Source organism: Ovis canadensis, chromosome 3 (genome assembly GCF_042477335.2).
Source record: "Ovis canadensis isolate MfBH-ARS-UI-01 breed Bighorn chromosome 3, ARS-UI_OviCan_v2, whole genome shotgun sequence".
Lineage (NCBI taxonomy): Eukaryota > Metazoa > Chordata > Mammalia > Artiodactyla > Bovidae > Ovis > Ovis canadensis.
This window is the reverse complement of record NC_091247.1, coordinates 90,094,845-90,117,333: the sequence shown is the minus strand read 5'-3', so window position 1 is coordinate 90,117,333 and position 22,489 is coordinate 90,094,845. Positions and strand designations below refer to the sequence as shown.

Here is a 22,489-nt window from a genome sequence, read left to right as displayed (position 1 = left end):
ATCTGCCTGCAATGTGGGAGACCTGGGTTCAATCACTGGGTTGGCAAGATCCCCTAGAGGAGGGCATGGCAACTTACTGCAGTATTCCTGTCTGGATAATCCCCATGGACAGAGGAGCCTGGAGGGCTACAGTCCATGGGGTTGCAAAGAGTTGGACATGACTGAGTGGCTAAACACAGCACAAGCATAAAATCATGCTATCAAATTGCTTGCTATAAAACATAAATTCTTAGTCTAAATTTCTCTGCTTAACTCATTGAAAATTAGCAGCATAAAATTTTCCACTGGAGACTACATTTCGAATAATACTAATCTAGAGTATTTCTTGGGGTTTCCCTGGTGGCTCTGATGATATAGAACCTACTTTTTGTTCACCCAGTCAATCAGCATTCAGTGAGTTGAACTGCTGTCATGATCTATAGAATGGCCAAATAACCAAATTCTTTATAGCCTAGATTAAAGCAGTAAGCTGTAAAGTTAGTATATTCCTAAAATAAGGAGTAGCAGTACACTATTCATTGTTAAAGGAATAGAGGGAGAGAGAGAAAAAAAAATCAGATCTATAGCTACACATCAAGTGATAGAGGTTGTGTTGATTTCCTGGAGCAGCAGCTGTCTTTGGATTAATTTATTATAATCTACTATAATTCTCTAAGATGCATCTCGCTTCTGCATAGTCCAAATAGGTAAGTGGAATGGGTATGTGATAGGTATAACCTCGCCCACATCTTTCAAGTCCTGATAGTGACATGAATCTCTACAGTCTCTCCAGAAATGCAGTTTTTCTTTTGATGTTACTACTGCTTGTCATGGACTACCAGTATCTTATTAACCAGTGCCAATAGGGTCTTTGTAAGATACAGTTATGTTATAGCTGGACTGGAACATACCTCTGCTTACCTCTGGGAAATCTGAAAGTCTGGTATTGATACTTAGGCAAGATTAAGAGGAAGAAGGCTAACTAGAGATCTTTCAGTCAGTTCAGTTCAGTTGCTCAATCACGTCCAACTCTTTGTAACCCCATGGACTGCAGCATATGGCAGGCTTCCCTGTCCATCACCAACTCCCAGAGCCTACTCAACTCATGTCCATCATGTCGGTAATGCCATCCAACCATGTCATCCTCTGTCATCCCCTTCTCCTTCCCCCTTCAATCTTTCCCCAGCCTCAAGGTCTTTTCCAATGAGTCTACCCTTCGCATCAGGTAGCCAAAGTATTGGAGTTTCAGCTTTAGCATCAGTCCTTCCAATGAATATTCAGGACTGATTTCCTTTAGGACTGACTGGTTGTATCTCCTTGCAATCCAAGGGACTCTCAAGAGGCTTCTCCAGTACCACAGCTTGAAAGCATCAATTCTTTGACACTCAGCTTTTTTTATAGTCCAACTCTCACACCCATACATGACTACTGAAAAACCATAACTTTGACTAGATGGCCTTTTGTTGGCAAAGTAATGTCTCTGCTTTTTAATAGGCTGTCTAGGTTGGTCATAGCTTTTCTTCCAAAGAGCAAGCGTCTTTTAATTTCATGGCTGCAGTCACCATCTGCAGTGATTTTGGAGCCCCCCCAAAATAAAGTCTGTCACTGTTTTCATTGTTTCTCCATCTATTTGTCATGAAGTGATGGGACTAGATGTCATGATCTTCGTTTTCTGAATGTTGAGTTTTAAGGCAACCTTTTCACTCTCCTCTTTCACTTTTATCAAGAGACTCTTTAGTTCTTCTTTACTTTCTGCCTTAAGGGTGCTGTCATCTGCATATCTGAAGTTATTGATATTTCTCTCGGCAATCTTGATTCCAGCTTGTGCTTCATCCAGCCCAGTGTTTCTCATATGCAGAGTACCTGCATATAAGTTAAATAATCAGGGTGACAATATACAGTCTTGAGGTACTCCTTTCCCTATTTGGAACCAGTCTGTTGTTCCATGTCCAGTTCTAACTCTTGCTTCCTGAGCTGCATACAGGTTTCTCAAGAAGCAGCTCAGGTGGTCTGTTATTCCCATCTCTTTTATAATTTTCCATAATTTATTGTGATCCACACAGTAAAATGCTTTGGCATAGTCAATAAAGCAGAAATAGATTTTTTTTTGGAATTTCTTGCTTTTGCAATGATCCAGCAGATGTTGGCAATTTGATGTATGGTTCCTCTGCCTTTTCTAAATCCGACTTGAACACCTGGAAGTTCATGGTTCATGTATTGTTGAAGTCTGTCTTGGAGAATTTTGAGCATTACTTTGCTAGTGTGTGAGATGAGTGATCTTTTATTTGCTATTAAAAGCTCAAAATTCTCTTGATGCAGGTGAGGATCAGCTTTTAAAAATAGTTTTCAGGGATATACATATTGATAACTTACCCAAGGTTTAGCCAGATCTATAGCTGGGCTTTGTCTATGTAATGCATAGGGTGTATAAGACCCCTCTGGAAACTCTTGCCTGATCTCTCCTGAAGCTAATTAAAATACTCACTCATATCCAGATCGTTGTGGAGGTTCAGAATCCAGAAATGAAGTTCCTCCTGTGCTGCTGAAGCAGGAACCTGGGAAACTGTGCCTGGAAATCTCTCAGCCCTTATGCTTCCTATGCTCACTTTTTTCCTTCTACCACATGATTTCTCTTTTCATATACTTTAGGTGAGTGTACCCTGAAAAGTCTTTTGAGTCCTCTCAATTCTCCAAACTTGTATAATCATTGTAGTGTCATTACTGTCTTTAATCAAGAAAAGAACCAATTCTAGTTCCTATTCTTAAGATTCTATTATCCTAGAATATTTTCCATACAAAATAGCATATCCATCCAGATTTGATCAGGAAAACAGATCCCCTCTAAGTAATATGGGGATCAAGGGATTTAATATGTGTAGACACATTTGTAGTAATGAGGGTTACGGACACTAGGCAGAAGGTCATAGTTTCTTCCCACCACCGACGTGGTTGTTATTAAAAATTACTACTGTTTCTAGCATTTGTTGAGAAAATTCTCACCTGTGGGGAAAAAAGTAATGATTTACATAATTTTGACTTAAACTGTTGATTGCTCTTGTTGATTATTTGCTAAGCCCTGTCTGACTTTTTGTGACGCCATGAACTGGAGTGCACCAGGCTCCTTTATCCATGGGATTTCTCAGGCAATAATACTGGAGTGGGTTGCCATTTCCTTCTTCAGGGGATCTTCCAGACCCAGGAATTGAACCTGCATCTCCTGCTTGGCAGGTGGATTCATTACCTCTGAGCCATCTGGGAAGCCCCCAAACCTGTTGTTTAGTAGCTCTTAAATATTAAGGCATGTGATATGTGGGCCTGAATTTATAGTTTCATGGACCCCACAAAAGTTAGGGATAAGCCTACTTTTTTCTCACGATGCTCCCTTGTGGTCTTTTCTTGACAAAGTCTGCTTTGCCTTCTCTTTAGTTTCATTTGCTGTGTATCTGACCAACTCAAAATTTTCCTTAACTAAAATGGCAATCAGTTCTCATATTTATAGGTCATATGCAGGGTTTTATTTTGGCCCCAACATTGAGTCCTGAACCAATATTAAGTTTATATTAACTCAGTGTAGTATCAGATATTATCTTTATTGTAGTATATTTGCATCTAATATAATAACTACCTACTAAAAATGGGATGATTTGAGAGTTTACTTAGTGCTGTAGTTGAAATAGGAATAAAAATATATGTAATAATAAAGGTGTGTGGGCGTTTCCCAGGAGTGAGAATTAAGCATTATCAAAAGAAAGTTTGAGGGTGATTTGGGGCTGTCCCCTTTCATCCCCACTATTCAACCAAAAATGTTTTTCTTTTATCATATTTGTTTTTATTTCTTGGTAAGATTTTGTTTTAAACTAGCTTTCTTAAGTTTAAAACCATGTTTAAAATCCATGGATTTAACCCAAGTCCTTATTTTATATTTGAGAATATTGAGGTCCATAAAAAATAGATGAACTTGCTTAAGGCTGCATAATGAAATAACAGTAAACTGGGAGTAAAACCCAGGTCCCTCATCCCTGACAATGCCAGTTTTCTTACAAGTGCTTTTATGATGTTGGAGCTCTTGCAGCTGCCTACTGATGATAGCTTATTTCACTTAAATACAACTATAGTTTCATATTAAACAAATAACCTATATTATATTCTAGTATATATGAATATGAACTGATACCATATTCTCTTTCATATTCCACCCTGCACACACAAGAAAAAAATAACTTGAAATTAAAAATGTATTTCTTCCACATCAAGAAAATGTCATTTAAATGGCAGGACACCTATGTGTAACTGGAGTAACACCACTCTTGATGGATGTGGATGCAGGACATGAGAACCTGGTGGCACTTCATGCTGCTTTTCACACAAAATTTTCTAAGGTTCTGATTTTAAGTTATAGACAATATTTTAGATATGTTAAATTGGATGTATTTTATACAATTACAAATTATGTATTTCCTCTCAAAAAGCTTGAGGAAATGAAATTTTGCCACCTGGCATTATTGACATTTGATTTAAAATGCATTCTAAAATAGGTATTACTTAACTGCATGTCTCTGAGTTTGGCATTCAGATGAAAAGTGTAAAGATAAAGAGGACAGAATTCAAATGACTTGAAAATTTATGATTTTTTTTCAAAGCCTGATATAATAAAAGTTTGATTTTTTTTGGACGAATCATCACTTTCTACTAATCCAAAGTGAAACTGAAAGTTGCTCAGTCGTGTCTGAATCTTTGTGACTCAGTCCATATAATACAGTCCATGAAATTCTCCAGGCAAGGATACTGTTGTGGGTAGCCATTCCCTTCTCCAGGGGATCTTCCCAACCCAGGGACTGAACCCAGGTCTCTCGCATTGCAGGCAGATTCTTTACCAGCTGAGCCACAAGGGAAGCCCCTAGTAATCTAAAGAGAAGATTAAAGCATCATGAATAGTTCAATTATATGTTATGGGATTGAGTATCATTAATGTTAATACAAAGTTACCAGAAGATATCAAGGAAAAAATGAACTCTTGGGTAGGTTGAATCAAGTGCTTTTAAACCAAATTGGACTTAAAAGTCTTCTCAGAATTCAACCTCTCAAGGGCTACCTGCCTTGATAGTGAAAGTTGCTCAGTTGTGTCCGACTATTTGCAACCGCATGGACTATACAGTCCATGAAATTCTCCAGGCCAGAATACTGGTGTGGGTAGCCGTTACCTTCTCCAGGGGATCTTCCCAACCCAGGGATTGAACCCAGGTCTCCCGCATTGCAGGTGGATTCTTTGCCAAGTGAGCCACCAGGAAAGTCCAAGAATACTGGAGTGGGTAGCCTATCCTGATAGTTCATTTATAATTAGGGTGTTACATGTCAAATAGTCCCAGTAAGGAGATATCCTATGATGTGATTTGAGAGTTTCAGTATATCTCCTCATTCTACATCTATAGTTTCTGAAATTTATCTATTAAATATGTCGCTTTTGAGGTTAAATGGAAAATTTAAAATATGACAAAGCTGTTACTGACTGGTGGTTTGACATCCTGAGATATGGTGACTGGGTAGCCAGTAAATATTGAAGAAACTAATTCCTTGAGCCAGACATGGAAGTGATGATCCTAGGGACGGAGATGTGAGGAGATATGATTTTTAAAACCTGGGCTTTCAGAATATGTGATGCAATGGATGAGGATGCAAGAGGGAACATTTATGAATATAGAGATGCCAGGGACTGGTCAGACTAGAAACTGTTAATTAACCAGAATCAGCAGAATCAGGTAGGTAGTTAGAAAGGTTTCAAAGTGGCCACCTGATGAAAAGGAAAATTTCCAGGCAGAATGAAATAATGCATTAAGAAACAGTGCAGAAAGTGATTTTTAGAAGAACACTGGAAAGCCTTTGAATCAGAGCACAGCATACTCTGGAGAGTAGTTAAATAGGCTGCTTGGACTTGGGGTTATGACCAAAAGAATTATATTTTCTTAGGTGTCAGGGATGCTGAAGGAACTGATTCTGATCTCTTAACTGAGGGAAATTTAATGTGGAGAATAAGAATGAAGAGTAATGCTAGATGCTGACCTACTGGAAGATAAAATTGCAAAGAACCTTCAGTATTTGAATTAATTTCTTAACACCAGGCATGATCAACATTTGACTTAAAAAATCAATGTTTCTCACCTGTTTAAAAATTTTATCCTGAATAGATCACAAAGCTTTTCTTTGCCATGGCTGTTACATTCATTTCAATTTCTTATGTATCCATGTCTTCAAAAGTCTTTATCTGGATAAATTTTCATATAGCTGGTTTCACTGATCATAAAAAAGTATGCCCCTTTATAGAGTTGTCATGTTAGGCAAGAAAAATAAAGAACCTAATTAAAATTGAACTTCAAATAAACAATCAATCATTTTCAAAAGTATGGGTATCTCCTACATGATATTTAGAAGATACTTTTACTAAAAAAGTATTCAGTGTTCATGTGAAATTCAAATTTAACTAGGTGTCTCATATTTTATCTGGCAAGTTAGTTCTTCAACTTCTTTCTCCAACTAATGTTTTCTCCATATCTTCATTTATTAGCTCTTTTCCTCTCATTTCTGGGAATATGTCTGTCTTCTTTCTAGAACTGATCCATTTATTTGTTCTTCTGATTCCATTCATTCCCATATTTACCAGAATTTTACTCTAGCAGCCATTTCCTGCACTTTGCCTTTAATTCATTCCCCTCTCTTAAGATTTCCCCTTCTTTTCCACCAACCCTCTCCATTTGCTGCTTTCCCTCCATGACTAAAGTACCTTTATCCTATCACAATTTTCCCTTAAAATTTTCCTTCTTCAAGCTACTACTACCCTTAACTGTTAAGCTGCTCAAGAGTAATCCATTGCTACTGCTTTTTCTTCTTCACAGTACCATGCTTGGTATTATAATTTTGTATTAATGTGTCTGATTCTCTAAACAGTAATAATCCCAGCTGTGGTGAAAGTATTGTCCAGGGAGGCCAGTGTGTTGTCTAGAAGTTTATTTCTTAAAATGGCAATTTGAGTAGAAGTCACATGACAGCCAGGAAGAAGTAAAGTTGGAAAGGAAAAACAAATACTGAAATAAATAAAAACAGGTTTTAATAAAAATTATCATTTACTAAAACCTTTTTTGGTCCATACACCCTAAGTTGTTTACATTTATAGTTCCTTTAATCCTCAAAACTACAGTTGATCTTTGGACAACATGAGTTTGAACTATACGAGACCACTTATATGCCATTTTGAAAAATGGATATGTATTACACCATCCGTGGTTGGTTGAATCTTCAGTTGTAGAACTGCCGTGGTGTGGTGGTTGGTGGGGAGGGGCAGGGGAGTAAAGGAGGAGACTGTAAAGTTATACTTGGATTTTCATCCCTAACCCCTGCATTGTTCAAGGGTCAACTATATATGTAATCTTACCATGGTTTTCATGTGAAATAAGTAAGATTTAGTGAGATTAAAAAAAAAAATTGCTTGTTCAAAATGACACAGCTACTAAGTGGTAGAGCAGACATTTGGATCTAAGGATTTTGATTCCAGAACCCATGGGGTATGGGTATGAGTAACCATCACTTAAATAAATTAAACAAACAAATACCTATCCAGTTGCTTATACCAGTTTCAGTTAGCTCTTGAAATATATGCAGTAGTCTGATTAATATTTGCTCTAGTTATTAATTGAGTGAAACAAAAGTGCTTAATTTTTTATGACACGATTTCTTGATTGCTTGGGGAATCGTGATTTGGATCAATGAAGACAAGATTTCCATTTTATTCATTTTCCAGATAATGTTTTTAATCTTACTGTAAAATAACAACTTGGCCTATTGCAAATATTTCTGAGTCTTCTTTAGTCAATCAAATTTCTGATATACCCAGAAATTTATATCCATGTGTGCTAAGTTGCTTCAGTTGAGTCTGACTCTGTGCTACCCTATGGACTGGAGCCTGCCAGGCTTCTCTGTCCATGGGATTCTCCAGAAAAGAATACTGGAGTGGGTTGCCATGCCCTCTGCCAGGGAATCTTCCCAATCCAGGAATCGAACATATGTCTCTTAAAAGTCTCCTGAATTGACAAGTGATTCTTTACTACTAGCACCACCTGGAAAGTCTAATATTTGTATCTAAATGTGCACTCAAGCATTAGGTTAGTATAGTAGATTTTATAGTCTCTTATACCTCTAACTCAACAAATAATTATTGAACACTTATTATGTATATAGCATATTTGGGTCTACAGTTGATTAAATAATGGTCAAGTACCTGATATTAAAGAAGCAGTTGTGGAAATGAAACATATATAATATATTATATATGGAGCTTCCCTGGTGGTTCAGACAGTAGAGAACCTGCCTGCAATGCAGGAGACCTGGGTTTGATCCCTGGGTGAGGAAGATCACACCTGGAGAAAGGAATGGCTACCTACTCCAGTATTCTTGCCTGGAGAATCCCATGGACAGAGGAGCCTGGTAGGCTATCATCAATGGGGAACAGCTAAGTACACACACACACACACACACACACACACACACACACACACACACAGATGACAGCTAGTGCTGAGGGCCTAAACTAGGTTAATACAAGAGAGTCTGCAACTGAAGGCCTCCATGTGGGAGACATCGTTAGAAACTGGGACCAACTGAATATGGTTGTTAAGAGAGAACTATATTGTATTAATGCATAAAGGAAAATTTAGAAAGAAATAAACATAAGGAAAAGAGTGAAACAAGTCAGCAATATCAAGGAAAGAGTTTGGGCAAGCAATTATTAATCAAATTTAAACTTATATTTCCTTAAACATTTTGAGTTTTAAAGACTCTCTTTAAAAATAAAATTGTAAATTGAATATATCCTCTCCAATCCTCTTCTCTTTCCAGTTTTGTCTTCTTCTGTTCTGATTATTGTCATTTTCACATCAGTTTGACTATATAGGAGAAAAAATGTTCAAAACCAGCAATTATCAAGTTAAGTAGCATATTCTTATTATATTTAAAAATGCAATATGAAGTTGACATATTGCTCCTACTTAAAACAAACTAACTCCTACATGATTTGGGGGGAGGGGATAAGAAAATTTTACTTGCATGCAAGGGTCCACAATTTTAAAAGAAAGGGATCCATAAAATATACAATCCATGGTATTTATAGCTCAGATGATTACGTGAGAGTCACAACTCCAATTGCATAATGTTTAGTTTGTATTTGACAGAAACCAAAGTTTTGATAAATAAAAAATGCAAATCTCTTTGTATTTGATTAGCTTCATAATCTCTTTTCTTTTCAGTTCAACAAGCATTTAGAAAATGCTTTCTATGTGTATAGACTAACTGATCCTATGACAGACAAAATAATAGTAAATAATCCCAGAATTTTTGAGTTTCCTTTGCCATCCAATTACAGGCCATCTATTCTTTTGGATGTCTTGGTAATTCATTGCTGATATTAGGAAGGTCCTTCTACTCATGGCCCATCTTGGAAAACACTCCATTTAATTAAGAAATGCAAAACTTTTCTAGGCTGAGGAAATGTAGGACAAAATGTAGATTTTTCCTCTTTAAGTTTATTTTTTTTGGTCAGTCATTTCTCTGAGGTACAGATTCAAATAAATAAGTTTGACTTTGTGAGTTTTTCCTATTCAGGATCACTAATTTGTTTTTATAATAGGATACTGGACACATGTGAATTTTGCAGTTAGCTTCATATTTTCTAACCAGTCAATCTTTTCACCCAGAAAACTAACTTGTAAACCAAGGGTGGGGAACCTAGGTAATGTTTGGTTGTCCTATGGTTATCTGGACAGTGCTTTGTTTTCTTTAGAATGCTACAGGGTACTACTGGCCAGTGACCAGATCAGCATGAAAGGTTGTTGCTAAATAATGAAAGATGCCGGGATTCTTGGTCTCTGTAGCAGAAGAATTCAATCCGGGGCCAGAGACAAGGCTTGATTGCTCAGAGCTTTTGTGTAATAAAGGTTTATTGAAGTAAAAAGAGATAGAGAAACGGTCTGGCATAGACATCAGAAGAGAGCAGAAAGAGTGCCCCCTTGCCTAGTGTTAACAAGGGAGTTATATACTTTTTAATTATTCAGTTCAGTCTTTCAGTCATGTCCGACTCTTTGCGACCCCATGAACTGCATCACACCAGGCCTCCCTGTACATTACGAACTCCAAGAGTCCACTTAAACCCATGTCCATTGTGTTGGTGATGCCATCCAACTATCTCATCCTCTGCCATCCCCTTCTCCTCCTGCCCTCAATCCCTCCCAGCATCAGGGTCTTTTCAAATGAGTCAGCTCTTCGCATCAGGTGGCCAAAGTATTGGAGTTTCAGCTTCAGCATCAGTCCCTCCAATGAATACCCAGGACTGATCTCCTTTAGGATGGACTGGTTGGATCTCCTTGCAGTCCAAGGGACTCTCAAGAGTCTTCTCCAACACCACAGTTCAAAAGCATCAATTCTTCAGTGCTCAGCTTTCTTTATAGTCCAACTCTCACATCCATACATGACCACTGGAAAAACCATAGCCTTGACTAGACGGACCTTTGTTGGCAAAGTAATGTCTCTGCTTTGTAATATGCTATCTAGGTTGGTCATAACTTTCCTTCCAAGAAGTAAGCATCTTTTAATTTCATGGCTGCAGTCAACATCTGCAGTGATTTTGGAGCCCCCAAAAATAAAGTCTGACACTGTTTCCACTGTTTCCCCATCTATTTCCCATGAAGTGATGGGACCAGATGCCATGATCTTAGTTTTCTGACTGTTGCAGGATTAACCAGAATGTTTTCAGGAAGGAGAAACTGTCCTCAAGCAGGATACATTGTTACTACATAATCTTTAGTACAGATTTCAAACTGAGTTGTTTGTTGTGCATTCATCAGTTTAAAGAGCCTTAAAGATGAAAATGTTTTATGTGACTAAAGACTAAGGAATTTAGAGGAGGAAAAAAAAAGCTTGTCCTTTCCTCCTCCTTGAGAATTCCAGACCCCTCTCTCCTTGGGGACCCCCAGACTTCTTATCAACCTGCCTAAGAACTGACTCTTTCATTCCCCCCTTTTCTTTTAGGAGAATTATGTTGCCAAGGGAAACGGGTGTCGTTCTTGTTCCATAACTTCTTCTGAGCTGTAAGGGGCATTGTCCCTAAATTGTTGAGGTAACATATTCTCCTAACCCTCACATTGAGGGTCTCTGACCCAGGGGCCCTAAGTAATAGTTTGAGGAAGCTGTGGCACTTGTAGGAGCTTGGACAACCATTTTTAACTTAAAAGCCTTCATGCGACTAGAAGCAAATCCAGCTACACAGTTACAGATGCAGGGAGCAAACAGCAAAAATAGAACAATCAGAATTATTGTAATTAAGATAGTTTTCCACCATGGGGAACTAGTCAACTTCTCCCAAAGTGTGGCAGTTGAGGCTTCAGGAGTATCCATAGCCTCAATCACCTTGTTCATGTGTTTAGTAAAATGAGTAACATTATTTCTCATAACAGGTATGTATGTATAGCACTGGGTATGAATAATGGCACAATTTCCTCCTTGTGCAGCTGTCAGAATATCTAAGGTCAATCTGTTTTGTAAAACCACCTTTCTAATTTGTACTTGTTCAGCATTAAGAGCCAAAATAGCTTTCTGGGAATCTTGTAATGCCTGTTGAGTAAAATTAGTCAAAGCATCCACTCATAGCATAACATCTGTAGTTCCCAAAGACAGAACAAACACTGCAGCCAAATAATCATACCAGTGAAATACAAACCTTGCCCACCAAGTTTTAAGGTGTGGTAAATTAGCAGGCTTTTCTGGAAGCGCTGAAAGTATGAAGCAGTGAGTAAAAGCCAGACCTAGGGTGCATCTCCCTATCTAGCCAAGGGGAGCCATGCCCATAGATAAGAGCCACATATCCAATGGGTCCCGTTTGGAGCAAACCAGCGTGACTGAGATATCCAGTCCCAATGAGTGCCAGGCCAGGCAAAGGGAGGTCCTGAACTGGGGTTGGAAAACACGGGAATGACTACATTGCATATTTCCTGAGGCAAAAATCCCAATTGTTTCCAATCATTATAATTAAATTGTTGGCTAACTTCTGGGGATGGCTCTATTTGTTCTCAGCATATAGAGGCAGTAAATACTAGAAGTCCTTTTTCAGGAGTCTTGGCTTCTCTTTTCTCATATCTTTCTAATTCTTTCTCAGTATATTGTTTTTTTCCAGTTCCACAGGACCTGTCCAGATCAAAGGCATCTGTAGTGAAAGGGTTTCATAAAGTGCCACTTTTCTGGCTTGACAGTCACCCAGCTGATTACCTTAGGCTACTTAACTTCCATCCCTGCTGTGCCCTTTGCAATGCATAACAGCTACTTCTTTAGGACAATATATAGCAGTTAAAAGTCTCTCAATCTCTCTGAAATGCTTAATGGGTTCTCCTGTTGCTGTTTTAAAATGTCTTTCTTTCCATATTGCAGCAGGAGTATATAAAGTCAAATAAGCATACTTACAATCAGGGTAGATATTTACTCGCTGCCCTTTGCTTAACTCTAGAGCTTGGGTCAGAGCCACAAGCTCTGCTAACTGAGCACTGGTTCCCTGGGGGAGATATTTTGCTTCTAAAACCTGTTTAGCCATCACTAGGGCATAACCTGCTTACACTTCCCATCCCGAACAAAAGAGCTGCCATCTGTAAATATTTCCATGTCAGGATTGTCTAATGGGGTATCCATTAGATCTTCCCGAACTGCATAAAGTGAGAAATTGGGAACAACCGCGATCAGGTGTTTCATTTTTCTTCTCAGGAAGGAAAGTGGCAGGATTTAAATTTCTACAGACTTTAAGCTTAGTTACTGGTCCTTCTAACAATGACTGATATTTAAGAAGCTACTGTCTGTCATCCAAGTATTAGCCTTAGAGTTTAAGATTCCACTCACATCATGAGAAGTCAGTACAATAAGATATTGTCCATTAATTATTTTTAAGGCTGCAGGTGTTAATAAAACCATCGCCAAAATTACTCTTAGGCAGTGTGGCCAGCCACGAGAAATTACATCTAATTCTCTACTTAAATAAGCAATAGGTTGCTGGTGGGGCCCTTGGGGTTGTGTCAAAACTCCCAAGGCTATACCTTTTCTTTCAGTGACAAACAAATTGAATTCTGACCCTGTGGGCAAGCTCAAAGCAGGAGCTTGCAGGAGAGCAGTCTGAAGAGCCTTAAAAGCCTTTTGAGTATCTGGAGATCAAACCAGTTTGTTGGTTTGGGCCTGCTGCATCTCAGTTATAAGTTCATATAAAGGCCGGGCAAGTTCCCCATAATCTGGAATCCAAATGAGGCAGTAGCCTGTGATTCCTAAAAATCCTCTCAATTGTCTTAAAGTCATAGGTAGGGGATGATTTAGTATAGGTTTAATTCTCTCAGGGCCTATGGCCCTAGTCCCTTCTGGTATAATTAGGCCCAGATATCTAACAGATTGTTGACAAAACTGAGCCTTTTTTCTTGATGCCTTGTAACTGCAGCCTGTCAGAAAGTTTAAGAAATTTTCTGAGCCTTGTGAACAAGCTTCCTCTGTCTCAGCACAGAGCAGAATAGCATCTACATATTGTAGCACCACTGCTTCAGAGCTGTTAAAGTTCTGCAGGTTCTGTAAGATAAACTTTGCTCAAATAGGTGAGGGCTGTCATGAAATCCCTGGGGCAAAACTGTCCAGGTTAACTGAGAAGCTGGCTGCATAGAGTCTTCAAAGGCAAATAGAAATTGACTTTCCTCTGCCAAAGGCACCGAATAGAAGGCATCTTTTAAATCAGTTACTGAGACATATTTGGCTAGTTCAGGAATTTCAGACAATAGGGTATAAGTGTTAGGGGAAGCACACTGATTGAAACCGCCCACCCTGGCCAGGTACCATAGTAACTATTTGCATGAGTTGTTTTATGACAGGAGATCCTGATAAGGAATATGGAACTAATAAGCCACCATCAACCGGAAGAGTTCGGGAAAGGTCTAAAGGAATCACTGCGTGTCTGTCCACTTCCCAGAATTCTTCTCGCTAGCATCCATCTTGGCTGAGCGATGCATGCGCCACCAGGAAAGACTCTGAATTAGAATGACTGGTCAAAGACCACCCAGAAACTAATCCCATCACCATAAAACCTGACATTGTGAGCCACGAAGCAGAGCAGTTATCCTGGGTTCCCTTACCCTACTGCTCTCCACCCGGGTGCCTTTTCCCAATAAAATCTCTTGCTCTGTCAGCAGATGTGTCTCCTTGGACAATTCATTTCCGAGTGTTAGACAAGAGCCCAGTTTCGGGCCCTGGAAGGGGTCCGCCTTTCTGCAACATAAGGATTAGGTACCACGGGGTGTAAAGAAACTACAGCCTCATTTATTATTCATAAATCTTGAACTATTCTCCATTTACCATTTGATTTCTTTATACCCAAAAACAGGAATGTTGCATGGACTGTTACAGGGAATTAATAGCCCCTACTTTAAATTATCAATGATGGGTTTTAACCGATCCTTAACCTCAGGTTTCAGTGGATACTGCTTATTATGTGGAAATAAGTGTGGGTCTTTGAGCTTGACAACTACAGTAACAGCATTTTGTGCTCGACCCACAGATTTTCCATTAGTCCACACTCTAGGATTTACATTTTGTTCAATTAAAGGGAAAGAAAGGGAGGGCTCCATATTCATGAAAACATAGGCATGGACCGTGCTCAGTATCAGTTCAGTTCAGTTCAGTTGCTCAGTCATGTCCGACTCTTTGTGATCCCATGAATTGCAGCACGCCAAGCCTCCCTGTCCATCACCAACTCCCGGAGTTCACCCAGAAGTATATTCCTCCCCAAAAGGGGTGAGGGAGACTCTGGTGTGATCAGAAACTCATGTGAAAATAGCACAGAGTCCCAGTTACAGCTTAAAGAACAATTTTGAAGTAATACCTTTTCCTTGGTCCAGACAGTCCCCCTACAGAAGTAGATTGGGAAGAAAGTAGGCCAAGGGCTTCAGTAAGCACAGAGTAAGTTGCCCCAGTATCTAAAAGGAAATTAATGGATTGTCTACCCCTGACAGTTATTAATACTGAGGTTTCCTCAGGTATAATTAGGATGGGAGCTTGTGTGGGGACCCATGGGCACCTTCAGTCCTGATTGTCTTGACAATCTGACTCCTGAAACCTACGCCTCTGGGGGCAGTTTCTTCTCCAGTGTGGTCCTTTCCAGACTGAATATGGAGCCAGGGGCGGGTATAAAGATATCAAATGGTAAATGGAGAATAGTTCAAGATTTATGAATAATAAGTGAGGCTGTAGTTTCTTTACACCCCGTGGTACCTAATCCTTATGTTGCAGAAAGGCGGACCCCTTCCAGGGCCCGAAACTGGGCTCTTGTCTAACACTTGGAAATGAATTGTCCGAGGAGACACATCTGCTGACAGAGCAAGAGATTTTATTGGGAAAAGGCACCCGGGTGGAGTTTAAAGTCTTAGCACACACTTGCCTGAGTCCTTCAAGAATACATCTGACAAAATGACGCTGATCCCATCTTCCTTCAGTCGTGTTATAGTCCCAGTCTGGTTCTATACTTGGGAGCTCCTCATTCCCAGTGGGGAGGGCGGCTATCTCGTTCTCCCTCTTCCCTACTGATTTATTACCAAGCCATTCATCTCCATAAGCAACGGCTTTCCCCAAAACTCGACTTTTTGAGCCAGGAGTCAGCGTTTGTCCCAAGATATACATCACATCCTTCCAAGTAAGGTCATAAAGCAGAGTAACACCTTTAAAAGCTCTAATATATTTTTCTGGATCCTCTGAATAGTTTCCCAGATCCTCCTTGATTCTTTGTATTTCTTGATAAGAAAAGGGCTTATTAACTCTCATAGACTGATTATTTCTCCTGGTGGGTGCTTCATGAAGAGGCAACAGCTTCTGTGGCTGTTCCTCAGCCTCTCTGGCTATTCTGTGCATATGATCCCAGGGATAGATTGGAGAAACCTACTTTTCTGTATCTCTTTTTTTCCTGTCCTCCATCTCATCTCACCCCTTAGTTTTTGCTATCTGAGCTTCTCTTACTGCTCTGCTTCTCTATCTGAGTTTCTATTGAAACCAGAGTAGTCTGAGGTCATACTGAGACAGGGGTTGTTTGGACCTCTACTTGGGTTGTTTGAATCTCAGTTTGGGTTTTTACTGAGACCGAGGTAACCCTTCCTGGGCAGGGGGGGCGGGGGGCAGTCCCTGACTTTCAGTTTGCTCAGTTTGGAGCCCCAGGTACGGGGGAGGCAAAGCAGGAGAACAGGAGGGAGCTGAAGGTTTCACGTCCAAATGTATACCCTTAGGACATAAATCTGGCATATCACCAACACATATGCTACTTCTACCCATTTCCCTTGTTTTCTACAGAACCGGTCTAATTGTAAAACAGTATTATAATTAAAAGACTCTCCAACCAGCCACTGTTTGCCATTCTCCAGTGGATACTGTGGCCATGCAGTGTCACATAGGAAGATCAGGAATGTCTTCTTTAAGCTCTGGGGACCAAATATATCCCAGTTTTTCAGGATACAGTTCAAAGGAGTGAGGCTACAATTGTTAGCTCCCATCTGTAAGAGAGAAAAGAAGAGACCAGCACCTCTTTCTACCACAGGCACCCCTCCCTGCTCTAGATAGGGGTGTAGACAGACTTTACACCGAAGCTTTCCTTCCCTGGTCGGACTTAGTCTGTCCCTTACCAATACAGGTGCCATACTCGTCCCTACCGGTTCTACCACAGAGGTGGGGTGGAGATGCACCAGGGGTATACCCGATGGCATCCCAGACTGATGTCCACTTCCTTACCCTTAAAATCTTGCTTGCCTCTGATGCCACCTGGGGTGCAATCAGAATAACCTTCCGGAATGCCTCCCAAGCTAAGATCGCTGGGGGAAAACATTCATCACCTTAGTGCCTGCACACGACCCTTAGTATATTCTTAACCACAATAAGATGGGTATGAACATAAAACCGAGATGTTCCTTCCTAGCATCACCACACCAGTATAAGCAATAACAAAAGAGATGGTGAAGGGCTGGCTGTTATGCTCCAAGCCCATATCTCCGAACCGATCGAGAGAGCAAGTCCACCACAGTATTGCAAATGCAAGAAGGGAGTTTGTTTATTCCTAGCGCGCTAGGGCCCAAGTCTCATCCCACACAAGGGAATCCAACAAGAGCCCCGAACAAAGGAGTATGGCGGCTTATATACAGGCGGTTTTTTGTCTCAGTTACAGGAGTAGCTGGCGTTACATGATTGGCCAGGCAGGATGAGCGCATATCCTGTCTCTTTTTGGTAAACATGACTCAGGTCCTAGAGACCGTCGTTTGGTCCCTAACATTCCCCCCTGTCCTTAGATCATATAGAGGAATCTTCCTCTCGGTCCTGAGACACAGTTTGATATTGTTGTCGAAGCACAAACAGCTGTACTGTATTTATGTGTTCCTTTACAAAGGCTACAAGTCTATTGATAATGCATGGGCCAAAGGTAAGCATCAGTAGAAGTACTAGCAGGGGTCCCAGCAAGGTGGAGATTAAGGTAGTCAGCCAAGGGGATTGTTGAAACCAAGATTCAAACCATCCCTGTTGAGCCTCACGTTCTCGTTTACGTTGGGCTAGTCCTTCTCTCACTTTGGCCATAGATTCTCTAACTATTCCTGTATGATCAGCATAGAAACAGCACTCTTCTCTTAGGGCAGCACAGAGTCCCCCTTGTTTCAGAAAGAGGAGATCTAATCCCCTCCTGTTTTGCAGAACTACTTCAGATAGAGAAGTTAGAGACGATTCTAAATGACTAATAGATTGCTCTATACAGGTAATGTCTTCATCTGTGGCCACTCTCAGGGAGTTAAATCCTTGGCTTTGCAGGGACAGAGCTGTTATTCTGGTTCCAGCCCCGGCTATTCCAAGACCGAACATAGTTGCTATGGTTATGGCGGTAAGAGGTTCCCTCTTAACTTTATAAGTTTTTTTTGGAGGATTTAGAGTTAATTTTTGGGCCCAATAATCATATATTGCTTTCTCTGGTCGGTACAGAATCTTTGGCACGACAGCCACCATAACACAGAATTCTTTTTTGGGGTCAAAGATTGAGCTATGCAGGCATGGAGTTAGCCCCGTGTGTGAACAGACCCACCATCCCCCCATTTGAGGTATTAACCATTTAGCTACAGGCAAATCATCAGGCTCGACGATATGCACACAAAGTGGAGACTTTGCTGGTAACACCGTGCCCATGCACAAGCCCTTTCCCCATACCTCTTTCATTGTAAGACCCACCTTTCAGTTCCCCCACTGACACTGAGGAGGATCGGTGCTGTTGGCCAAGTCATAAGAGGCGTTGAGGCCTACTGCTTCGTAATAAGGGGGAATTAAGTTGTAACATAACCAACAAGATTTAGTTGCCTCAGGATGGGTCTGATTCAGGGTGGCATAAGCTGCCCTAACCAGCTTCCATAGGGGATCTATTTCAGTGAGCGCTTCTGCTTCGGGGCTCACTGCCAAAGATGTTGGCATGGAAGTCGTTAGGAGGGGGGTTACAGCCAGCTTTGCTACTTTGTTGGGCCCGATACTGTGTACAAGAATTGGCTCTAAGACCTGGCTCACTACTATAATCCCTTTCCCATCAACCCCAAACCCTCCTGATTCCCTCATCTGTAGCCCCCAAGATAGGCCAGAGATCCAGGTCCCCTCTTTTTTGCTTTTTTCTGGGTTGAAACTTATTCTGACTTGTGCATAATTGCAACTTTCACAGCTAAAAGTTGGATCTCCGAGGACCCTAGGGAGGGGCTTGGCAAATGAAAAATTAAGTAAATCTTGATTTCCTACTTCCCAGCGCCGAGATCCATCATTAGAAGTAACACAATCCCAAGTTTTACAATAAGAGGCTTGTGCCCCCCCCACAGGTCTTTCAGTCATGTCTGGGTGTGCCTGGGCATGCCCAGAACCCTTGTTCTCGGAGATAACCCCTAGCCCAAGGCACATTTACCATCAGCTTAAGGTCAAAGTACAAGTCTGGCCACCATGTGTTTGGTGGATGTATTGCGGTAGTGGAGTTTAGCACCTCTCGTGTTAGTCCATTTTGCAGCTTCCAGGTGATTTTGACGGGTTGATGCGGGTTCACGCTGGCAACTCTGGAGCAGAGTAACAGGGTCATCCACAAGACGGCCCAGCCGGGTTGTCCTGGTCCTGTTGGCGCCTTCGAAGCTTTAGCCTCAGGGGGTTGGACGGGTGCAGAGATGCTTTCCATTTTTTCTTAGTGTCTTCCTGCTCTGCTGAAGCAGCTGGGCGTACCTGGTTGCAATGCACGCAAGGCCCGATACCGTCGACCTTTAGGGCAGTTGGGGTGGTAAGAAGAACAACATAAGGACCCTTTCATTTGGGTTCTAGTGCCTTGGTTTGGTGCCTTTTGACCCATACCCAGTCTCCTGGGCCAATGTCATGTGAGGGAATAGTTCCCTTATTTTGACCCACATGTATTTCCTGGAGCAGTTTCCAGACATGAGAGTGCACCTTGCTTAAGGCCATCAAGGCCTCCCCAACGTGGGAGGCGGTAGTTTTTTCCCTTCAAATATTGGACATACAGGGGGAGGTCTCCCATACAGAATTTCAAATGGGGTCAGATTAAGTTGATAAGGAGTATTACGCGCACGGAAGAGGGCGAAGGGAAGGAGGGTCACCCAGTCCCCGCCAGTCTCTATAGCCAATTTAAAGTTTTTTTTAGAGTCCGATTTATTCTTTCTACTTGCCCTGAGCTCTGTGGACTGTATTCACAATGTAACTTCCATTTGGTCCCCAGAGCTAGGGCAAGGCTCTGAACTATTTGACTCACAAAAGCAGGTCCATTATCAGAGCCGATGGTCATTGGCAGGCCAAACCTGGGAACTATTTCTTCTAAAATCTTTTTTGCCACTATCATCACGGTTTCTCCCTTTGTAGGAAAGGCTTCCACCCACCCTGAGAAGGTATCCACCAACACTAACAAGTACCAGTAACCATATTTGCCTGGCCTTACCTTGGTGAAATCTATTTCCCAGTGTTGCCCTGGTCCTTCTCCCCGATACCTCAGTCCTGCATGTTGTCCTTTTCCTGGCCTCATCTGTTGACACGCCTTACAAGCATGCACTATGTTCTTTACAGTTGTCTGGTGCCGGGGAAATCGCAGACCCGCAGTTTGAAAGAGCATCAGAGTCTTCTTTTCTCCCAGATAAGTAGACAAGTGTAAATGCTCACATAGTTGCCGTCCCAACTGAGCAGGGAGTATCAAGTAGCCGTCTGATTCTTGGTACCATCCATCTTCACCTTTTTGAAGGTTGGTGTGTTTTTGGATCCAGGCAAGGTCTGTGGATGAATACTCAGGGGTTGGGGGCAAAGTTCCCATACCTGGAGGTGGAAGTCCGATCGCCAACACAGGGGTGATGAAATCTTCATCAGCTACTTTTCAAGCTGCCAGGTCTGTGGCACGATTCCCTCATGCCGTGGGGCTGTCACCCTTCTGATGTCCAGGTACGTGTACTATTGACACAGCCCGAGGCATCTGTACAGCCTCTAAAAGTCTACGGATTTCAGGCAAGTTTTTAATTTCTTTTCCTTCAGCTGTCAAAAACCCCCGTTCCCGATATATCGGGCCCCTAATGTGTACCGTGCCAAAAGCATAGCGACTGTCAGTGAAAATAGTTATTCTTTTTCCTTTGGCTCTCTCTAATGTTGAATCAGGGCAATTGACTCTGCCTTTTGTGCTGAGGTATCCGGGGGAAGGGCCTCTGCCCATATCGTCTGTCCAGAGTCATCTACTACTGTGGCTCCCGCCCTTCTCTGTCCATCTTTTACATAACTGCTGCCATCTGTGAACCATTTTAGCTCACTGTTATCCAGTGGAGTATCAGTTAAGTCCTTTCGCATTGCTGTTAACCCAGCCAGTATCTCATCACAATCATGGAGGGGGCTATTTTCCTCCGGATTGGGCAAAAGAGTGGCCAGATTTAGAGTGCAGGGCGTTTGGAAATGAATCTGTGGGGTGTCAAGTAGCAAGGCCTGGTAGTGCGTCAAGCGGGCATTAGAAATCCATTTACCTGGGGGTTGCTTTAAAACTCTGTCTATGGCATGAGGAGTGTAGACCAAGAGTCTCTGTCCATAAGTCAGTTTATTAGCATCGTGGACTAAGAGCATGGTGGCCGAGATGATACGGAGGCAAGGTGACCATCCGGCTGCTACTGGGTCCAGTCTCTTGGAAAGGTAAGCTACAGGTCGCTTCCATGGTCCCCATCTCTGTGTTAGTACCCCTTTTTCTATCCCCCGCTTTTCATCTACATTTTTTCCTATAATTGGAAAGGCTTAGATGGATCAGGGAGGGCAAGGGCAGGAGCTTCTAGCAAGGCTCGCCTGAGCTCTTGGAAGCCCTCTTTCATTGGCTCAGTCCATTTTCAGTCCTTGTTTTCTTTGGTCCCTTCATATAGGGGCCTGGCCTTTTCTGCAAACCCCAAGATCCATAACCGGCAATATCCCACAGTTCCCAGAAATTTTCTCACTTGTCTAGGGTTAGCCGGCTCAGGGATCTGGAGGATGGTTTCTTTCATAGCCTGTGTTAGCCACCTCTGGCCCTGTTTTATCTTATAACCGAGGTACGTAACCTCTTGCTTGGCAATCTGGGCCTTTTTGGCACTAGCCCTGTAACCTAAAGTCCCCAAGGTTTGGAGAAGGTCACCTGTTGCCTCTTGGCACTCTTTCTCTGTAGCCGCTGCCAGCATAAGGTCATCAACATATTGTAATAAAACAATGGTAGGGTGTTCAACCCGATACTCACAGAGGTCTTCGTCCAGGGCCTCATTAAATAACGTGGGCGAGTTTTTGAAACCCTGTGGTAAGCGAGTCCATGTCAGCTGCACAGGGGTCTGACCACCGTCTTCCTGCCATTCGAAGGCAAAGATCTCTTGGCTTGTGGGGGCAAGAGACAAACTGAAAAAGGCATCTTTTAAATCTAAAACAGTGTACCAAATGTAGTTTGGAGGCAAGTTGCTTAGCAATGTATAAGGGTTAGGAATCATGGGATGAATATCATTCACCCGTTTGTTGACTTCTCATAGATCTTGAACCGGTCTAAAATCAGTTCCCCCAGGCTTTTTCACAGGCAACAGGGGAGTGTTCCATGGGGACCGGCACCTTTTTAGGACCCCAGCGTCTATGAGGCATTGTATATGAGGAGTAATTCCTTGTCGAGCCTCTTGACTCATGGGATACTGTCGTACCCTCACCGGGGAAGCACTGGCTTTCAGTTCCACAATGATAGGGGGCCTCTGTTTGGCTAGTCCCATTGCTGCTGTTTTAGCCCAGGCCTGAGGGTATCTTTGAACCCATGGTTGTACTTTGGGGCTTATTGTCGCTGGGGCCTCTGGCAAGTAGAGTCTGTATTCATCTTTTAATGCCAGAGACAGGACCTGAAGAGGATGCCTGGTCCCATCTAGAACCGACACTTGTCTGTGGTTGAAATGAATTTGGGCAT

At 41.8% G+C, this 22,489-nt stretch overlaps 1 pseudogene; it reads right to left on the bottom strand.

Annotated features, from left to right (window-relative positions):
- Window positions 1-11,154: 11,154 nt before the first annotated feature.
- LOC138436277 (endogenous retrovirus group PABLB member 1 Env polyprotein-like) lies at window positions 11,155-12,598 on the bottom strand (annotated as a pseudogene).
- Between the last annotated feature and the right edge of the window lie 9,891 nt (window positions 12,599-22,489).